At 39.1% G+C, this 21,754-nt stretch overlaps 1 protein-coding gene across 7 annotated transcripts in view; it reads left to right on the top strand.

The window, feature by feature from the left end:
- The window catches only part of HIVEP1 (HIVEP zinc finger 1), a 148,045-nt gene that overhangs the window by 54,187 nt on the left and 72,104 nt on the right, over positions 1-21,754 (top strand). The window contains exon 1 of one of the 7 annotated variants that reach the window (XM_032247711.1): positions 15,924-21,270. The exons of the other annotated variants lie outside the window; for them this stretch is intronic. The gene's annotated coding sequence lies outside the window, so the exon portion shown is untranslated. Of the gene's footprint in view, positions 1-15,923; positions 21,271-21,754 lie in introns of those variants that run through there. 7 annotated transcript variants of the gene reach the window in all.

Below are 21,754 nucleotides of genomic sequence, written 5' to 3'. Positions count from 1 at the left end.
CTCAATGCTGTTGAGTCACAATTTTGGAGTTTACGGATTTCTAGAAGCAGTGCATCCCTATAGTGGGAACAGTGTATATACCGTAAATTTTGTAAATGATAATGATTAAGTATTCCAGACCCTTTCTGTGGTACAACATTCAGGGAAACCAGATGAAATTTCTTTCTTTCTCAGCGAATAACCTCAGCAGGCTGTTGTTGGGGGCTATTTCAGTAAGGTCATCATAAGAAGAACTTAATGATCATTTGTTAACAGCAGTGGGTAACATCACCACGAGTTGTAATTGCAACTTAAATGATAGTATTATAAGGCACTTTTAGTGTGAATTATTTCAGTAGTCGTGATAAAACCTTTTTTTATTCTTCAAAACTATGTTGGTGAAATTGTATGTATCTGCATGTGTCTGTCTGTGATTTCTGCCATAGTAAAATGGAACTTCAGTTTTGAGCCAGAACTGAGAACTCTTGGTTCTGAGGGCTAGCCTAAGAAAAGACAAAAGAGAAGAGAAGGGAGAGGCTACCTTTCCTGACAGCTTCGTGGAGTTTTCATTTTTTGTGTCCGCCCTCACCCCATACACATGCACATTTCCATTCCCCTTCTGTGGATCAGTTAGATCAGTTATAGGCTGCTGGATTCTCTCTGCAAAAGGAATTTTTCAATTTGGTTTTCCATCCTGACTTTCCAGTGGGCCTTCATGAAGCAGTCAAGGCATTTTCAGTATGTTCTTTTCCTCCAAGAGATATGAATCCAGCCATATTGAGCACATACAGTGTTTCTAGGGCTGCACGCATACTGTGGGGTTGGCTCTTCTGTCTTCAGGTAGCTGGAACATTTCAGAGGGAAAAGAGATTCACACATAATAGATAATTTAAGGCCCAAATAAGACCTACATCATGGTGGACAAATTGAATACAACTAAATGCCAAATTGTATGAACTAGATAAAGGTCTGTGCAGTGTTTAGGGAGGCAAGAAACTGTTAATTTCCTGGAGTCATTAGGAGGTGTTTCTGAGAGGATTAAAGCATATCATGAAAAACTGGTGGGTTGTAGATAAATGTTGGGGCCTGGGATAGCAGAATAACTATGACAGATTCTGATCATGGCATTTGATTTTAGAGGGTGAGACAGACATGAAACAGGCAGTGTCACATATATACATTTAACACACGAAGAGGTGGGGTGCTGTTGGTGCACTCTAGAATGCTCCCAGTTAGCATCAGGAGAGGGCTTCAAGAGCATGCGACATTGATGCTCACACATGAAAGATGAGAAGTTGCCAGGTTGGGCAGGATGCCCTGCAGGTGCGCAAGAGAATACAGGGGGTGGCGTAGAGTAGCACCGTACTAACAACTTCATGTTCTGGAGGCAGTCCGCCTGGGTTCAAGCTGGCTCTTCTTCTGACGGGCCCTGCAAATTCATTTCTGTGTGCCACTGTTTGCTCTTCTGGAAAATGGAGGTCAAGGGTGGTCTCCTTCTCTCAGGTAGGTATTTTTTTGTGGGGTGTGTATATGAGGATTGAATGGTTGTTACCATATAATAACTGAAAGGAGCTGTAAGTCCAGTTTTATTTTAGTGTGTTTTCTCTGTGATTTGCCTAACTTGGTTTCTGTGATGCAGTTAGCTTCTGCAAATGGCAGCAGCTGATAAATGATCAGAAAGCTGTTTTTGGTTTGACTGGTTCACATGTAGATGTGAAGTCCTCAGAACAGTGCTCAGCACATAGGAGGCTGTTGCTGTTGGACTTCCCCAGTAGCGCCTGAAATGCCAGGTGTGACTGTAAAGAGAATGAGGGCTTCCCAGACAGGTGTATGGGAACATTGGGGAGGTGATTCTCACCAGAAGGAACACCAGGAGCTTGAGGCACCAGTGGGGGAAGGCAAGCTGTGTGCCGTGGGCATGCCTAAAAGGCAGTGTTCTTCATTCAAGAGGAGAATTTTCAAGGGGAGGGATTCTTATGCTGGATCTGAACAGATCTTGTGCTGTCTCCATTGGTTTTAAGAGCTGTGTGCATGTGTGTTGATTTTGTGTTTTGCCGTATATTTTATGTATATCGTAGGGAGTTTAAGAAATAGTCAATCTTGTTAAGTATGCAGGTAATTGCATGATGGCCATCCCTCGTGTGCTACCATACCGTAACTGAAAAGAGCTTTAAGTCTTAAGTTCAGTTATATTTCCGTGTGTTTTCACCATGATCTGTCTAACTTAGTCTCTGTTGCAGTTAACTTCTTAGGCAAATGGCAGCAGCTGATAAATGATCAGAAAGCTATTTTTGGTTTGACTAGTTCAGATCTATACATATGAAGTTGCAAGCTTAATTACTGTTATTTTTGGCCATAGTCCTTGGAAGTGTTGGACTTAGCCAAGTACTTCTTTTGTGAAAGAAATGATACTTGTTCATTGTTTCAGTTGTGATCATTTCTCAAAGCGTATGAGTTTTTCTGATTGCTTAGATTATGAAGATTTAGATTGGGAATTTTATGCATTATAAATTTTATCATGAATAGATATTTGTTCAGAACCACTTTAAATTTACTAAGGGCCCAATATTATTGTCTTCTCTGAGCTATTTCATCAAGGTAACAATGAAAACAAGTAACTAGAAGACATATACATGTTTATATATAATGGGATGATGGATATATTTCAAACAAAAACAGACACACTATTTGTGTGTGTGTGTTTATATATATGTTTATATATATACACACATATACACACACACACTTATATTTATATGCATACACACATACAAAGTGTGTGAACTGTTATTTATTTAGGCTAATGACTTTGAACAATAACAGTAGTAATGTGGATTCCAGATAATTTATTTTCCTGAAACATAATTCAGTGTATTTTCATCAGCAGATTTGGTGATATGTTTTCTAAGTGTTAGTCATTGGGAAATCAGTTTAAAGAATGTATCTCTGAATGAGTTGGCTGGTTAGGGTTAGTGTTGGGGTAGGGTTAGGGTTTAAGTTTAATTAAAAAGCCAATTTTTAAATTAATGATTAATGATTAGTATTATGGATCGCATAGTTGACTACCTATAAATTTCTGCATTTTTAGACTTTTTCTATTTTTATTGAAGTATTTCACTTAGTTGTTACTATGATTTACATTTAAAATTATAGCATGGAAAATTAATTGGAAAGTTACATATTTAACCTATTTCTGTGAAACTCTAGAAAACTTGTTAACTTTTCTCATATGAATTCTTGAAAGGAAGTTGACTCTAGCCATTTAGCCATTCATTTTACAGAAATAATAATAAAGACTGTTAAACAATGTAGTTAATTTTAAAGTTTTTGAGCTTGGATTTTTTTTTTAAGGTATATTTTTCTTGTGGTTTTAAAGTGTTAATTCTTCCCTGCTTTTGAGTAGGCACATATGCTGTAGAATGGTTAGGATTTATTGCATTTATCTGATACCAAGCTGGAGATTATTGGGTGCACTGCCTGCTGTGTGTCTAGCTCTGTGCTGAGGACAGTGATGAGCAACTCCTGCCTGTGTACCCAACTCCTGCCTGTCCTCCGCAGACCATGGAGTGCATGGTCCGGGGAAGAACCATTATGATGAAAGGAAGCAACTGCTCTGGTGGGGAAGGGATGGTATTAGGTGATGTGGGGTACAAATCAGTGCCCCCCCATGTTGGCTTGAGGAACTGTAAAATGTTAGTGTGTTTGTTGATTTATTTTTATTGTAATTCTCCAAATGAAGATCGTATCTATAGTTGATGACTAAAGCTGTTAGATTTTATCTATTGTGTTCATTTTCTTTTCCTCCCCTCCACCACCTACTTAAATTTTTCATATCCTTTTTAATTTCTGATTCTTGCTGGTGAGGGGGGCTGTGCTTTAGAAGAGACGCAAATTTTGAGGAGACTTCTTTTTTTTTTTTTTTTTTTTTTTAAATTGTCTGAGACAGAGTTTTGCCCTTGTTGCCCAGGCTGGAGTACAATGGTGCAATCTCGAGTCACTGCAACCTCTGCCTCCTGGGTTCAAGCGATTCTCCTGCCTCAGATTCCTGAGTAGCTAGGATTACAGGGATGCGCCACCACACCCAGCTAATTTCATATTTTTAATAGAGATGGGAGTTTCACCATGTTGGTCAGGCTGGTCTCGAACTCCTGACCTCAGGTGATCTGCCCACCTCAGACTCCCAAAGTGGTGGGATTACAGGCATGAGTCACCACACCCAGCCAAGAGCAGGCTTCTTAACTGACCTCAGAATACTTTTTTTTGTTTTTTGAGACAGAGTTAGAGTTTTGCTCTTGTTGCCCAGTTTGGAGTGAGGTGGTGCAATCTTGGCTTACTGCAACCTCTACCTCCCGGGTTCAAGTAATTCTGTTGCCTCAGCCTCCCAAATAGTGGAGATTACAGGTGCACACCACCATGCCCAGCTAATTTTGTGTTTTCAGTAGAGGTGAGGTTTCACCATGTTGGTCAGGCTGGTCTGGAACTCCTGGCCTCATGTGATCTGCCCACCTCGGCCTCCGAAAGTGCTGGGATTACAAGCATGAGCCACCACGCCCAGCCTGACTTTAGAATACATTGACTAACACTTTTGACTAAATTAAAGAAATGTAAAGGATAAAGTATCATGTTTTATAATACTTGTAATAGTATTATTGTCAGTTAGTAGATACTAAAATATCCTTAATTTGGAAGGAGGAAGCAGGCATCAAATAAATTGGAAATATGGAATCGTGTATAGCATTTAAGGGAGAATACTTAAAAAAGAATCTGACAGTGTGTGTGTATATTCGTGTATGTGCATATATATGTTTGTGAAGATGCATGTGTAAATTGTCACACATATATGTACTATGTGTGTTAAGCATATAAGCAAGCAGGCATTTATATACTTTTAGGTAATTGAGACACCCAAGTTTGTTTTTTATTTGACTATCCGTATTTACACACACACACACACACACACACACACACACACAAATACATACCTGTGTATTTAAATCAGTAAATAACATATGTTTAATATGAGTAATACATGAACTTAACTGGTACAGAAGTATATACAATAAAAAAAAATTGGTGTTTTCTTCCTTTACTTGCCTCTACTCTTTATCCTCATTATCAGCCATATCAATTTTTTGTCACTTTCCCCAGAAACACAGCTATGTCAGCATTATTCTTTAAAACGTGCACACATACACAAAAATTGACTTATATAATGTACAAAGTCATTAATCGTTAACATGGGATATATTTTGAGAAATGTGTCGTTAGGTGATTGCCTCATTGGTCACTGGGCAAACATCATAGGGTGTACTTACACAAGCCTATATGGTACAGCCCACTACACACATGGCCTGTGTGGTAGAGCCTATTGCTCCTAGGCTACAAACCTGCACAGCATGTTCCTGTACTGAGTACTGTAGGCAGTTACAGCACAGTGGTATTTATGTATCTAAACAGGGTACAGTAAGAATATAGTATGAGGCTGAGGCAGGAGAATTGCCTGAACCCAGGAGGCGGAGGTTGCAGTGAGCTGAGATTGCGCCATTGCACTCCAGCCTGGGTAACAAGGGCAAAACTCCGACTCAAAAAAAAAAAAAAAAAAAAGATAAAAAATCCATACAACCTCTGTAGGACACTTACCATGAATAGAGCTTGAGGGACTGGAAGTTTCTCTGGGTTGAGTCAGTGAGTGGATGGGAAGGCCTAGGACATTACTGCACACTACTGTAGACTTTATAAATGCTCTATACTTAGGACATACTCAACTTTTTAAAAAAAAATTTGTTAGTAATAAATTAACCATATCTTCCTGTAACTTTTTTTACTTTATAAACTTTTAATTTTTGACTTTTTGACTCTTCTGTGATAACATTTAGCTTAAAACAAACACATTGTATAGATGTACAAAAATATTTTATTATATTCTTATTCTATAAGTTTTTTTTTCTATTTTTAGATTGTTTTTCTTCTTTTCTTTTTTCTTGTTTTTTACTTTTAGAATTTTCTTGTCGAGAACTAAGACACACACACATTAGCCTAGCCCTGCACGGAGGCAGGCTCATCAATATCACTGTCTTCCGTCTCTACATCTTGTCCCACGAAAGGTCTTCAGGGGCAGAGCTGTCATCTCGCATGAGAACAGTGCTTCTTCTGGAATCCCTCCTGTAGGATCTGCCTGAGGCTGTTTTACTGTTAACTTAAAAAAAAAAAATAAGTAGAAGGAGTACAATCTGAAATAATAAAAGTATAGTAATACATAAACCAGTCACACAGTCATTTACTGTCATTATCAAGCATTGCATAGTTGCATGTGCTGTACTTGTATATGACTGACAGTGGAGTAGGTTTGTTTACACCAGCATCACCACAAATGCGTGAAGAATGTATTGCATTATGAGAGTAGAAGGCCCAGATGTCTCTAGGCAATAAGGATTTTTCAGCCGGGCATGGTGGCTCATGCCTGTGATACCAGAACTTTGGGAGGCCAAGGTGGGCAGATGATTTAGGGCCAGGAGTTCGAGACCAGCGTGGCCAACATGGTGCAGCCTTGTCTCTACTAAAATACTATTTCAACTCCTTTATAATCTTAGGGGACCACCATTGTACATTCAGTCTGTTGTTAACTGAAATGTCATTATGGGAGTGCATGACTGGATACTAATATGAAACTTTGTTACTTAAAAAATTCAGGGTCTTCATACCCTAAAAAGTCATTACACAAATTTCTGCAATTTGAACTTAAATTGAAAGTAAAAGTCATACCAGTAGGAAAATACTCGCTAGTAACCTGACCATTTATAAAATTTGTCTCCATTCAGCCACCTGCATGATTTTAGATTACCATTTATTCCCATCTATCTGGTCAGTTTCTTTGTCAGTTTCTTGCTAATTTTTAATTTTCTCACTCATAATAATTTTATTTACATAGTGTGCATTTGAAATAAAATGAAAACAAAACACCCCCAATTTTCTCTAGTGGCCAAACATGATAAAACACAAACCAGGATCTATTAAAGTAAATAAGAACTCGAGACTCTGAATTACAAATCAGAATCAGTAGGTCCTGACTTGATCAGTTTACAGTGTTCTGTTCTAGCATTCTTTTGAAGCATCTCTCTTGGAATAAACCCCCACCCCTTAGTCTCACGTTCCAAATTCATTGTTATGTGCACACATTGACTTCTTATCCCTAATAGACCATTTCTGATTCTTCATTCGTTCATGTAGGAGTTAACCTATTGATTCCAGACACTTCCTCGGTTATGTGGTCAATCGTCAATCATGCAAGCAACTGGACATACAGCGCTGAAAGCGAGTCACCTCCTTGACAGTAAGGGGCTGGCATTGCTGTCCCTCCAGCCCCCCAGCCGGAGCCCTCTGTGCCTTGTGAGACTCTGCTCATTGTCCTGACACTAACTCTTCACCACTCTCCTCTCACCTTGCGTATTTACTTTCTGCCTCGCACCGTTGTTCCCCAAATACTGTCTGCCTTTTCCTATTTTTACCCTTCTTCATGTGTTTTCCTCACAGAAATGTTTCCTGTCAGTCCTCACATTTTGCCAATATTTAACAGGTTGAAAGAGAACAAATTATTAACTTTTTAAGAAGCACTTTAAACAAAGAAGGTGCTTTCAGTTTTTCAAAACGTTTTCATAGCTGATAACATACTTGCTGTTTGTTGTGTGTGTTAGAAAATAGATTGGAAGCACACCATCTATTTTATTTCAGTTGGCGTTGTTAATAATTAACCATTTCTGTCCAGTGTTCTAAGGCTTTTGAGAAGTAATGTGAAATAATATTACTAAGATTTGGGGTTGTATGAGTTCATTATTTATGGGATGGCCTTGGGCTTAGGGCATTTTTAGATGAGTTAATTTTTTGTAATCTATTTTATTTATACACATGCCGTAAATACTTTAATTCATTGTTGCTGTTGTTGTTTTTTGCTTTGAACAATTATCTTTTAAAGGACTAAAGAAAAAGATACAGTCTTATATTTGCCTTCCATCTTTTTCTTCTTATAAATCGGGATTTGGCAGTCTTTTTTTATAAAGAACAGAATAGTAAATATTACAGATTTTGTGGGCCTCATAGTCTGCAGTCTTTGTCATATATTCTTCTTGTTCTTGTTTTTTTTTTTTTGTTTGTTTGTTTTTTTTCAATTAAATAATGCATGGGCACTACAGAAACAGTGACGGGCTGGAGTCGGCCTGTGGACCATGGTGCTCTGTCCCCTGCTATGGTGCTTATTCCCATCTGTTGTCATTTCTCATCAGCCTGAATCAGCCCCTTTTAGCATTGCTTATCATATTGGCAAGACATTTTCTCAACTTTTTTTCTGAAAATATCATCACTTTGCTTTACTTTCAGAGGGTAATTTGGCTATATATAGAATTCTCGTTAGACATTTTTAAATCCTGTTGCCTCGCTGCTTCCTTCTCCTCTTCCCCTCTCCAACTTTGTGCCCCTCCCTTTCCTCATCTCCATTGCTATTTTAATCTGCTGGTTTGCTATGACATGTCTATGTGTAATATATCCTTTACAGTCATCTTCCCTGGGTTCACTGAGCCTCCTGGATCTGCAGGCTGATGTTTTCCGTCAAGTTTGGGGAAAATTCTTCTATTCCGTTTTTCCAGCTCTCTCTTCTGGGGCTTTCATTACATCTATGTTAGATTACTTGATATGATTCTGCAGTTTGTTCATTTTTTCCGGGCTTTTCGCTCTATGCTTTGCTTGGACAATTTCTGTTGACCTGTCTTCAAGTTCATGAGTCCTTTCCTAATAGCGGTGCCCTGTCTGCTGCTATTCTCATCCAGTGAATTTTTATTTCAGCTGTTGTGCTCTTCTGTTCTAGTATTTCCATTCTTTTTAGAGTTTCTATATCTCCTCTGGAATTCTTCTACTCTTCATTCGTCCTTTACTATACCCATCTTTTTTCTGTAAATTATTTCCCATATAATATGATTATTTTACATTCCTTGTCTGCTGATTACAACATCTTTGTCTAGTGTAGGTCTTATTCTTTTTATTACCTTCTCTGTGTGTCGCATTTTTGTGATTTGCATGCCTAGTAATTTTTAATGATATAGAGAACAATGTGGATATGTTTTAGAGGCCCTGTATTGTTATCTTCATCTGAAGATTATCATGTGTTTTCTAAATTACTATCAGATTATTTTATGGACTGGTGGAGGTTTGCTTTGAGGCTTTTTAGGATAGGTCTGTTGATTTGCCTGTAGTCAGAAGTTTCAGTGGAAACAGAAGATGTTTGCTTGGCTACTGTATGTTGGCAGGACTTGAGTTCCTAGCTCCTTGTCCCCCATATTGAGTCACTGCTGATATTTTGCTCAGTTCTTCCAGTCTTCCTTTGGGTAGGTTTCCTTTGGGTTCCTTATCTTCTACAAAAGCAGTTGAAAAGACAGCCAAGGATTTGAAGGTTTGTTCGTAGATTCTAGACACCCTCCCCTGAGTCTCCCTCTTTTCTGGGATTTCCTCTCACCATACCTACCTTCCCTGAATTTCCAGCTGCCCGGACTCCGTCTCTGTGCCCTCCAGCTTAGTAATACTGCTTCCTGCCTCACTGTGCCTAGGGGACTGGGGATTGCTCTGGGGGAAAGACCATTTAAATGTGATCTCACCTCCTTGGCATGTCAGCCTTTAGGAGTCAACACATCTAGTTTCTGCCAGCTGTTGGTCACTTTCCAGCACGTTAATTAAAAAAAAAATACATATTTTGTCTGCATTTTTATTGTTATTAGGAGGAGGGTTATTCTACCATTACCAGAGCCCTGAGTCCTAAGTGAGTAGATACTAAATTCCTAGGAAAACTTTACCATCTAGATTTTCATCATATGGAAGGATTAAGACTCTCTGGGAAGGCTCCTGAGCTGGCAGGCGGAAGAATAAGATGGTGCTGGGATGCTTTTGGTTTTTGAATTGGGCTCCCTTGGTTGGCTGGCAGTGTTTGTAGGTGAGTTGGTGAGAGGTCCCTGCACCAGACACTCTCCACCTGCAGGAACAGAAGTAGATTGATTGGAGTAAGTGTTCGCCAGCAGAGCTGTACTTCAGTGTTCTTTATTCCTTTTGCATTTGTAGAAATTGCATTGTTTACTGTTATAGGCACTTATATACTAATACGTTTTATTTGCTTAAAATATTTTCATCTCCACTAGAGCCTAGGTTCTAGAGAGGGGGATACTGCCTCACTCAAAGCTTGGCACATGGTCGATTCTAAGGATGAAGTGAGTGTCCTATGCCAAGCACAATGCCCGATGCACTGATATCAGTGGCGTTTTCTTTCCTGTCTACTGTCTTTCACTTTGTGAGAGTTGTTAAAATAATTGGATTGGTAAGTTAAGAAAAGGAAAGATGATATGTTTCAATTGCCTACTTTTTAAACTTATTTTTCCATATGGCAAAATAAGAATAGTGTGTACTAATAAGAGCTATATTGTTACATTATTTGGGGAGAAATTTGACAACTGAAAAAATAAAAATGAGCAGAAACATTAGTGTTCAGTAGCACCATCAAAATGTACTTTTCATTCCTCATTCACAGTGCAAGAATAGTGATAGGGTAGTGTATCAGAGGTTCTTGACCTGGGTTTAGGGGTCTCCGTAGATTGCTGTAGTCCTTAATTGTATGAAAAAGAGAGAGTGTGTGTGCGTGTGCATGTGCGTGTGTGTATGTGTGTGTGTCTGTGTGTCTGTCTGTCTGTGTCTGTGTCTCTTTTCCTGGGAGAGGCTCTACACTAGTTATAAGATTTTTTTTATAGAGATCTTTTGAAGTTTTGTTCTTTAAAAAACTACCACTTTTTTAATAGAAAAAGTGGTGGATCAGTGTTGGAGCAGGATTATGAAGATGTTTTAATTTATAAAGATAAAAACAATGTATCTGTATTTTCTTCTGTTTTTTTGTTTTTAAAAGTGTGTGTGTATACATACACAAACATGAAAATATCCTGGAAACTGGTGTGGTAACATTAACAGTGGCAAATCGGGATAGTTGAAATACTTACTGCATGTATCATATGTTGTTTAAATTTCAAAAACTAAAGTTAAATCTCACTAAGTTAACTAATTCAAACAGCAAAGACAATAAACAAGTGCAATGAAATATATGTCTTTCTCACCCGGTCCCTTTCCTCAGGGCTGTCTGCAGCAGTGACTGTGTATCCTTGCCTGCACACGCATAGGCACGTAGACTCATGCACGACTCACATGGCAGTATACCATGTACATTGCTCTGCTCCTTGGGTTTTGCTTTTTAAATTTGGTATCTTGAAGGCTTTCTAATCTTCAGATTCTTAAAGGGGAGGCCTTTGACCCCCTGCCCCCACCCCATCAAAAGGAATGAAGAACATTGGATATCATATTTCTAGAAATTGTTTTCTATTCTTTTTGTTACCCTTTCAGCTTTGGTGTGTGTAAACCTGACTCCTAGTGGTAGTTCAGAAATTATTTCCTTTCCTTTGGGCTCAGATTATTTTTAGGGGCAGTGACCTTTTTGAATGCCCACTATGCACTGGCCTTTAGATGCTTCGCCTCACTCATCTTGCACTGTTACATGTCATTTCTTGTTTATTATTACTAACATGATAACATGTGAATGATACTTTGGTAATCTTTCAATTTTTAAAAAATTTCAGATTGGGCTTTTTTAAAAAAAAAATTGATTATGGAAGTTTTAAAATGGTTACAAAATAGAATAGTGTAATAAACCTCCATTTACCTGTCATTCAGCTTCAGTCATTCACTGCTGGTAACCAGTCTGGTTGCATTTACCACTCTGCTACTTCCACCCTCCCACATTGCTTCAAAACTAACCTAGGGGATATCATTTCATTCATATGTCTTCATTATATAAACTCTGAAAGATAAGGGATATCTTTTTACATCATCACAATACCTTTTTGAAACAAACAAAATAAGAGTAGTTTCCTTAATATGGTCAAATATCCTGTCAGTGTTTGAATTTCTAGTTGTCCTAGTGTTGTAGTTTTAAAAACATTTTGTTAGAATCAGGGCAAATAAGTTCCACATATTTTATAAGTTGATGTATCCTTTGTGTTCGTTTGATCTGTGGGTATCCTTTCCATTTCTCTTCTTGCTATTTTTGCGGGTTATTTGTGAAACAAACTGAGTTGTTTTCCCTATAGAGTTTTCACCATTGGTCTTTTTTTCAAATGGTCAAATATATAAATATGTTTTATTAAAGAATTTTCACTAACTGCTTTTAAGTTTTTAGGTATTCTTTCAATAGCATCAGATTATATTTGAGTATACATTTGTTGCGCAGGGTATCTCTGTTTATGGCTTTGACTTGTATGGGTTACTAGTTAAGCACATGTTTGTTGATTTGAAGTATGGTATACTTTTTGAAATAAAAATTCACAAAAAATAATTCAAAATCAGATAAAATTGCTTTGAAGACAACTTTGAGAGACAGATGCTGTTTTAGTCTGTTTGTGCTTGCTGTAACAAAATACCTGAGACTGGGTAATTTATAAAGGAACAGAAATTTCCTTTTCACAGTTCTGGGGGCTGGAATTGCAAGATCAGGATGGCAGCACCTGGTGAGGGTCCTCTTGCTGTGTCCTCACGTGGAGGAAGGCAGAAGGTTAAGAGAAGGACAAACCCTGTGTCTTCACATGGCAGAAGAGCAGAAGAAAGTGAACCTACTTCTGCAAGCATAAACCCATCATGAGAATGGAGCCCCCATGACCTAAACACCTCCCAGTCGGCCCTGCCTCCCAGTGCTGTTGCATTGTGGGTTAAGTTTCCAACACATGCATTTTGGAGTGGACAAAAACGTTCAGACCACAGCAGATACCCATACCTATGCAGTAGGTAGTGAGTGAATGTGTCTGTCAAATTTGTGAATGGTACTGAAGGAAAGAGAATTCTTGTTTCATTTTTAATTAGGATATAGTCAGCTGCTTAACGTTACATGAGAGAGGCCTTTTCAGAGTCTCTGTGATCTGAGCACAGATGACCTAGAGTAAGTTTTCCGTAGAGGTGGATCTTGCTGGAGGGATGATGTATATCAGATAGGAGGCTGGGGCCCTAAACTACAACCACCATAGCCCCAGGAAGAGCCCAGAAACTTCTCTCACTGACAGTTTCCTTCCTAAGTGAATTATCTGAAGCATTGTGAACCAGAGCCACACGAAGTAAGGTCCTAATTATAACTGGATTATGCAACAAAAACTCAGTGTTAAATCTGGGGTTTGGCGCCCAGACCACATTTGCCCTTAGTAACAATGTGTCGTATCAGATTAGGTTTTCCGCCTAGCCTGCAAAAGGTATCTAATTTGCAATGTGCCTGACTTTATTGTCACTGGCAATACAGAGCTCATCCCGTTAACGTAATCCCTGGTGGCAATGCCATTGTGTCCAGAGGGACGCTTTGTTCAGGGTTACATTCAAGACACCAGGTGGGTGCTCTCGTGACATGGGAGCCTGGACAGGAGCGTTGAAGTCCTTGGTGTCCTTGCCAGAAGTTATCTGCACTTGTCGAAGTTCCTAGCACATGATGGGAAAGTGAGAGCTTCCTGAAGGAAGGAGCTTCCTCAGGGAATGTGCCAGACTTACAAGGGGTGGGTGGGGCTAGAGCGCCACCAGCTGAAGGCGCCTGCACAGTGGTGATAAATGCAGCGAATGGGGCTGGAAGGTCTTAAGTCTTAGCTGTTCGTTGGGTCTGTAGTAGAAAACAAGTCTCAGAGTATTATTTAACTAACACTGACATTTCATTCCGTTGAGAGTTCTAGAAGAAAGGCAATGGCATTCTTCCCTTTCTCATCTTCTATGCCTCTTAGTCTCCCTCTTCTTCCTCAAAAGACGGTTGGACGGTTATTTTCACTGTTTCTTTTCCACTACTCTCACATTTTAAATCTTCATCCTCTCCTTTTCCCTTAGAGAACACGGATGTGTTTGTATCTGTAGTAATTTGAGATCACAGAATGTGATGGAGTACCATTTTGATAAAGAGGCTATATCTTGCTTGCTGTTGTATTTCCCCCACAGAGAATTACTGATTCTGGAAAGGATTACAAAAGAAGAGGACGTTGTTTAGGTAAGAAGATGATGAAGGGGTATGCGTAGGGCAAGTTAATGGGATAGTTGTGAATATTGGCTATAGGATTGATAACTGACAGGCAGATCTGTTGATCTCAGTACTCCTAGAGAAGGGATGTGAAAGATGCTAACCGAAGCACTGACTCAGCAATAATGGCTAAAAACATAGTCACTAATGCACAACTTAGCATTGAAGAACATCTGAGAGAATAGTCCTGGTGATGTGTGCTTCTGTTTGGCTTGGTCTGCATCGTCAGGCCTGGTGCTGCCCTGCCTGTCTCTGTTGCTCAAATCTTTTGCCCCAGTACCAGTAGTCCAAGCTTTTCTCAGACTGCATCTTGTTCCAACAGAACCAGAAATCCGAAATATCAAAATAAGATTCACCCCAACCCAAAGTACGCTTCTCGTGGTTCCTGGCCTGCGGTGAGCTAAGTGCATGGCTCAGGTCTGCAGAGGCACAGAAACTAAGCCAGAGTTCACTGAACTTAGTGGCTTAGTTTCTGTGTTTTTGCCCCAGGTAATAGCAACACCTTGTATCTGAGTCCTCTTAAAAAAAACAAAAAATCTCCTTTTAAAATTGATTATAGGGAAAAATGGATGTAGGTATTTGCTGACAAGGGTTGGGGCAGTGGCCTGCCTGAAAAGCTGGAGGGGCATGCTGGTGACTTTGCTTTTTCTACTCTTTGAGATCCACACCTCCTGGGTCTCTCCGAAGCATCTGTAAATGTACATCCTTAGCCCCAAATTCAGGGTGTGGGCGCATGTGCCCGTGTGTGTGTGTGTGTGTGTGTGTGTGTGCGCGCGCATATGCGTGCATGTGTGAATCTATACTGGATTAGTAGCCCCCAAGTTCAGTAGACCCTGGCATACAGCCTCTCAGGGTGAGAACGCTGTCTTCATGCTCCTTTCTCTCGCACCATTGTTACGATGGCTACCTCCTTCCATTCACTACATCAGAAATCATCCAGTGGGAAGACGAAAGCAATGTTGTCATATCCTAATAATTATATCCACCCCACAGTGGGCAACATATTTAGTTGTGATTATTAGAACACTATATTATTAGAAACATATATTGGAAATCTTGCAAATTTTCAACATCTTTATAACAATAGTTTATGTATTTAAATAGTTTTTATATCTCTAAGTGTTAAATTTTCAGCTGGAATATTATGTTTTGGTTTAGGGCTGACAGTAATAATTATTAGATCTATTTTTGATTTAATACCTATTAAGAATATAGGCTTTGGCTCTGGATTTTAGAGGTATAATTTAATTAGACATTCTTAGCCATGAAGTGCACATTGAACTCTTCCTTCCTTATCTTCCTCAGTATCCACTATCATCAGCAGCAGCTTTGATAAGGCAGACAGATGCTGCTGCCCCTCGTACTTGATAAAACATTGCTTCAAAGACCTGGCTGATAAGACTTTTCTCCCTTAACTACGTGCATTTTGTACAATTTTGAATCGTGACCAGATAATATCTGTAATTTAAAGAACATCAATTCGCAAGGTTGGCTGCATGTTGGAATTACTTGGGAAACTTTTTAAAATGCTGATTTAATTGGTATGGGTGCAGCCTGAGTATCAAGATTTTTAGGTGACTAATATTAAGTGACTCAAATATGCAGCAATTATTTAACAACCCCTGTATGTTATAGAAATTAATACAACAGATTTGATTCTTGTCCATGGAAATACAAATTGTGCCTAGTGAAGATGCAATTGATTATTGCCCTATAGATGTTGATTATTTTCACATAATTAAGCAAATTTATTTTGACATTCCTAATGGTCTCTCTCTCTCTCTCTCTCTCTCTCTCTCTCTCTCTCTCTATATATATATATATATATATATATATATATATATATGGAGTCTTTGAATTCTCCCTTGAATGAGTTGTAATGTCTTGCTGTTTCTCTCATTAATAAACAAGTTAAATCTTCAAAAAAGTATGCAGCAAAAGTTGGGTTCTACTGTTTTAGGGGCTGCATAAAGGGTCATCAAAGCAGGAGCTAAAAGGGTGACGCTAAGAGAATCATCCTTGGGCTAAGTGGATTTGACACCTATGTAAAGAAGGTGCTTTTGGACTTCTAGCTCAGCCCCTCACCTGGGCTCCTGTGGGCTCTGAAATAGTGTGAGGTTTTGGGAAGGAGACTTTGGGAGTTTGCTTTTATTTTTACTTCTTAGCAAATGTGTGCTCACCCATCAAAGACAGTGCACTTCCTGGCATTCTCTACAGGTACAAAGATATTTAGTATAAGGAGGAACTTCTTTCCCCCACTATGAAAAGTTCAGTTCAAGAGCGGTGGTCTCACACAGTTCTCAGATCAAGGCTGCCAGATGAAACCAGGCGATTGATATATACTGTATGTATAAATAATTAGATATTTTAAGAAACAAAATAATGTAAAATCCTTAGGAGGCTCAGTGTAATATATTTGTTTTGTGTCTATGTACATTTTGTTATTTTCATGTTCTGTTTTGATATCAAGGTGGTTTTCTTAAAGAAGAAACACAACATTTAGTTGATCTATAATTTTAAAAGCATAATGGACCTCATATCTACTTTTCTCTTTGAACTTTTAAAAGGTTTTTTCGGTATCACAATGGAAACATGCTTTCTGAAAAGGATAAGTGAACAATTTTGCAAAGGGCAGAACATAAAAGTATAGCAAGATGACACATTTCACATTTTAAATTTTATTATAGGATGTTTTGTTCCTAATCATCTTTGCTGTTCCACAGCTCATTATCACACTAGGGTAGATATTGTTCATGTCCATTTAACTTTTATCGCTACTCTATTTTATCCATAACCACTCTGGATCTTCTAAAAACCCTTGAACCATTACCTAGAAATCAATTACAACCTGCAGCTCCCTCTATCTCTGGGCACTCAGACTCCCAGCTCCCCCCTCCTGTTCAGCCATCTGCTCTTGGTACCTGTGTCACTCTTCACACTGCCTTTCTATCCTCTATCCATCCCGCATATTTGGTGCATCAGATGAACTCCTCTCTAGCACCTTCATCTCACTGAACTTTTCCCTCTTTCCTGTTGGAAAAATCCAAATGTGACATTCCTTCTCCACTTCTTCATCCGAGTTGCCAAACTTTGTAAGAGTAGATGAAACTGCCGTGCAGACTGGAGACACCAAAAATGCATGGATTTCCACATTCACAGATTTCCTAGTTGCTGTTCAGCAGTGCTTTTATTTGTCCTCGCACTTGGTCGGCTCCTGTGTTCCCATGAGTGACTTTGCTGTGTTTTCATCAGTCTCTGTGGCCTCTTACACACTCACTAAACTCCTTTTTCTTTGTAGGCAACAGTGTCTCTTAACCTCAGTATAGAGAGGCAGTTGGATATGTATTGCCTTAAATTCATCCTTTCCACTCGCAGACGTTTCATTCACCCAACATACCTTCTGTCCTCTTTTCCTTCCCTCTGGCCTCAGAGAACAGCCTTGGGTCTTCCCGTTTTAAGCCAGTGCTCCTCCTGGACTCCTGATGCTCTGCTGTGCTTTCTCTAAAACCTTGCCCGCCACACCTCTTATTCTTTCCTGTATTTTCACTCTTCTTTTATTGGCTCCTCCCACTGGGCCTATAAACTTCTTGGAAGAACAAAACAAATCAAGCTCCTTTCCTTTGACCCTGTGTTTCTCTATCACTGTCTTGTTTTAAGCTCAGGAGTTTGTAAGACAGTTCTACTTTGCTTTCTTCTCTCGCCTCTCCCCTCCGGCTCGTCCCATCACTTCCTCAGCCCACTTCCTCTGGGCTTTCCCATTCCCTTCATGCTCTGGGAAACACCACCAGTGGCCTCTTAATCGCTCCATTCATGGAAAGCTTTATCAATCCTTACTGTTTGCATCCTCTGCTGATTTCACATTGAAACGCTGTTCTCTTGACTTCTGTGGCCAAAATACTTTGTTCTAATTGTTTTTTCAACCACTCCTTTTTTGCCTCTTTTTTGGGTTTCTTTTCCTCTGCTTGATCATATAAAGTTGGAACTACCTCCCATTCTGCCTTAATTGGAGAGTAATTAAACCAAGAGAACCATTTGTCAAAGTTTTTAAAATGTATACAGTCGGGTGTCATTCCTGGAGTAGCTGATTCAGTATGTCCTTCTAGAAACCTACAGGATCATGGCTCTGTAATATTCTGTCGTATACAGGTACCATAATTTAACCATTTCTTAAATATTCATTCAACAAATATTCATTGAGTACCTTCTATATCCCAGGTACTACTGATTGTTCAGTTTTTGTCTGTCATGAAAAGCACTCTGATAAGTAGCATTTGTTTCACTTCTTTCGTAGTCTCACTGGAGACTGAATTACTCTATTAAAAGATGCGATTTTCTAAGACCTTGATACCTGTGGTCAAGTTTTTTCCATAGAAAGCTCTATTTTTGCTTCTACTCTAGGCTGTGGTTAAACTACTAGTTATGTAAGAAAGTGGCTCCCGAACTCTGTACCGCTAGAATCTGCTCTCTCTAGATTCATGTATTTAAATTGCTTTGTATTCTCAATAAACTTGCCTCCTTGCCTTTCCAAACCCTAATGCCCCCCTACCCGAATGCCCTTTACTCTGTGGATATAGTCACACCATTACTGCATGGCTAGGAATTGCTTGTTTACTTCTCTAAGTTCCTGCATGCTAGGTTGTTCATCTTTGAGTATCGTCATTGCTGGCACACAGGAGCTAATGAATATATTCTGAGCCCACTGAACTCTGTGGATGAATGGTTCCATGTTTTTGGAGTTATTCTGTAGTTTTCCTTATGATCTGGAAGTTTGCAGTTTAGAACTTAATAGCTAGTATTTTCTTAAAAAGATAATTTAGCACATTGTTAGGTTTTATTGAATTTAAATAATATAGTTTATGTTAAGATATGTATTTATGATAGGTACTTTAGTAATTGGAGAAAATAGAAATAGTAAAATGAAAACTCTCTGTTAATGTACTACCCCCAGATATCCAGTTGGGCCTTCCTCGTAGACATATGAGTATATATGTTTGTCGTGTGTGTGTGTGTGTCTGTGTACATTTCTGCACATTCATCTTCAGGGCACAAAGTGTTTAAAATCAGATCTTTTTTTACTTAATATGTTTAGCATTTTTCATCAATAAGTATTTTTAAAAAATACATTTAATGGCTAAACAATATTCTTTTGTATAGAAATATTTAAGTATTTGTTTAACCAGCTCCATATTGTTTTGTATATAGAATTCCTGCCAAGTTATTATTAATAAAAATGCTGCAGTAATACCGCAATAGCAGTTCATTTATTGGACAACTATGGGTCAAGGGTCTAGTGACCCTGGCAACTATGCACTCTGTTGAGTAAGATACAGTTTGGTGTGGAAAGCAAGCAGGCAGACTCCAGAATATGCTGTGAGGACCATTGCTGCTCTAGGGGTGAGAAAAGAGTGTGGGGGCACAGTGGAGTTTGCGGGAGGTGTCAGGGAAGGCTCCCTACCGGAGCTGCGGGGGGTCAGGCAACATGGTTGGTGAGTATAATGAAGAATATCCTTTCCTATTTAATACTAAGGGTTTTTTGAAACATTAAAGATAATGTGATTTAATCAAGTTCATCTGGGACATTATTTAACTTATCTTTACTCCCCTTCCTTGTCCTGTTGCTGTGATAAATTATAATATGTTGCTTCTGAATATTGAAATAGCTTTGCTTCTTATTTTCTGTGAACGTGCTTCTTGATATAGATTGTTAATGCTGTGTTCATGTGTGGTGTTGGTTTTTCTGCCCCTCTGGCTGGGTTTGGTATCTGAGGCGTGGCAGTTGTATAAAATGATGTAGGATGCCTTCTGTGTTATCCTGGGCTCTGGAGCAGTTTAGGACATGCATTATTCTTTAAAATTTGAAAGAAGTCGATAATAAAATTCTCTGGATCTGGAACCTTTTTAAAAAGCAAATTAATGTGTAATGCTGTGGCAACTTTCTCAGCTTTATCAGTGCCGGTTATTCTGATCAAGCTTTCCTCATTCTGGATCAGTTTGGGTGATGGTATGTTTTTCTAGGATTTTAGCACAGAGTTGAGTCGTTGCTTTCTTTTTCATTTACTGCAGGCAGTGTTTTTGTTTGAAATACTGCTAGTCTAGACTATCATTTTCAGCATTATAACTGTGTGTCATCTTCCTCAGAGAAAGGTAAGTTCAGACATATTCAAGATGTGAAACTTGTAGGTTAAAGTGGGTTGCTTATACAGGTGGGTTTACTTAGTTTACTTAGTAAACTAAGGACTTTTTTAAGTGAAGACTAGAATAATCTTCACTTAGAAGAGCATGTATAAGTGATTGTGTGTGCTGAATACAATTTTAATTTTATGCCATTGTCATTTAGTGCTGTTGAAATACCAGTTACAGTTCACAGTAAGAATAAGGCGCTTGCATTGGCGTATAATGAGAGGAAGTAGGAATTATGCTTTATTCAGTAGTAAAAATAGTACAGTTACATATGGTGATCTTTTTTCAATCAGATGGTACATCTTTCAGTAAACAGAGGTGCCTTTTGCAGTTCATTAGGATCTACTTCATAAAATGTTAGCAGTGTGGGTTTATAAGGCTGAATATGTACAGGTGCTAGCGCAGAAGCTATATGGTGCTGCCCAGCGGAACAGCGAGAGAGAAGGGTGAGCTAACAGAGTGAGACGTGATTCAGACCTCTTCTAAATTTAAGGGAGTAATAGTTGACTCCAGTGCTTTTAGTATACTGATATAGCTTCCCAAATGTTGAAATCATTTATAACGTTAAAGATGCTAACATGCTCAATTCTTAAGCCAAACCACCCAGTGCCAGTTTTCAGTTTGTGTGTAGGTGCTTTAGGTTCTGTGTCACTTGGCAAGTTATTGTCCTGTCAGTGTTTCTGTGATCGGTAAACCACTCAGCTCCATCTAATTGCTATTATTACTAATGATCACAAGCTATGCAGCTATAGAGAAACAGTTCTGTGGGCTCTATGCACAATGTTTACTGGTGGTGCAGAGGACAGAGTGATGAGCTTTGGACAAGGATGTTGGGGAAGTTTGCCCAGAGAAGCCCCATCTTGAAAGGATGCCGCATAGAGAAGAGACGGTGTGGGAGGTGCCTTCAGAGAAGAGGACAGAGTGCTATTAAGTCCCAGGCTCTGGTTGAGCCTGGACTTGACTGTGGCTGATCTTGAAGAGAGAATGGAGTGGCAAAGGGCAAAGAGGTAACTAGATCACATCTCTCACCATTAAGTCTTGATTTGGGGGAGGGGGAGAAAGGAAAAAAATTGTATCTTAGATTCTGAGACATTCCCCAACATGCCCTCCCCACAATTACTGGGGTCTGGATTAGCAATTTCACAAAGAACTACGCTAAAGAACCTTTAAACCACACAGAGAATTTGAGCCTTATTTACCATCAAGTTGATAGTAAAATGATTGTAAGGATACGGTAAAGTAGAAACCCCTCTGGGAGAGCCTGATACCTTTGTCCCTGTAACTCTTCACATTATACCTGACACAGAGCAGGCATTCAGAACAGTAAAAACACAGCATTCATTGAACCAAATCCTAACAGCTTAGTGGGCTGGTCCCCTAACCTGTGATGTATGAGATTCCAAGGCTCTTGGGGAGTGAGATTCAGGCCTCTGAGATGGTGAGAGACCCCTCCCACCACATACTTTAGCATAGACTGAAGAATGGTCAAAG

Source organism: Sapajus apella, unplaced genomic scaffold (genome assembly GCF_009761245.1).
Source record: "Sapajus apella isolate SASKATOON/1434 unplaced genomic scaffold, GSC_monkey_1.0 scaffold63, whole genome shotgun sequence".
Classification (NCBI taxonomy): domain Eukaryota; kingdom Metazoa; phylum Chordata; class Mammalia; order Primates; family Cebidae; genus Sapajus; species Sapajus apella.
Note: the sequence above shows the minus strand (reverse complement) of the source record. Positions and strands in the feature narration are given on the sequence as shown.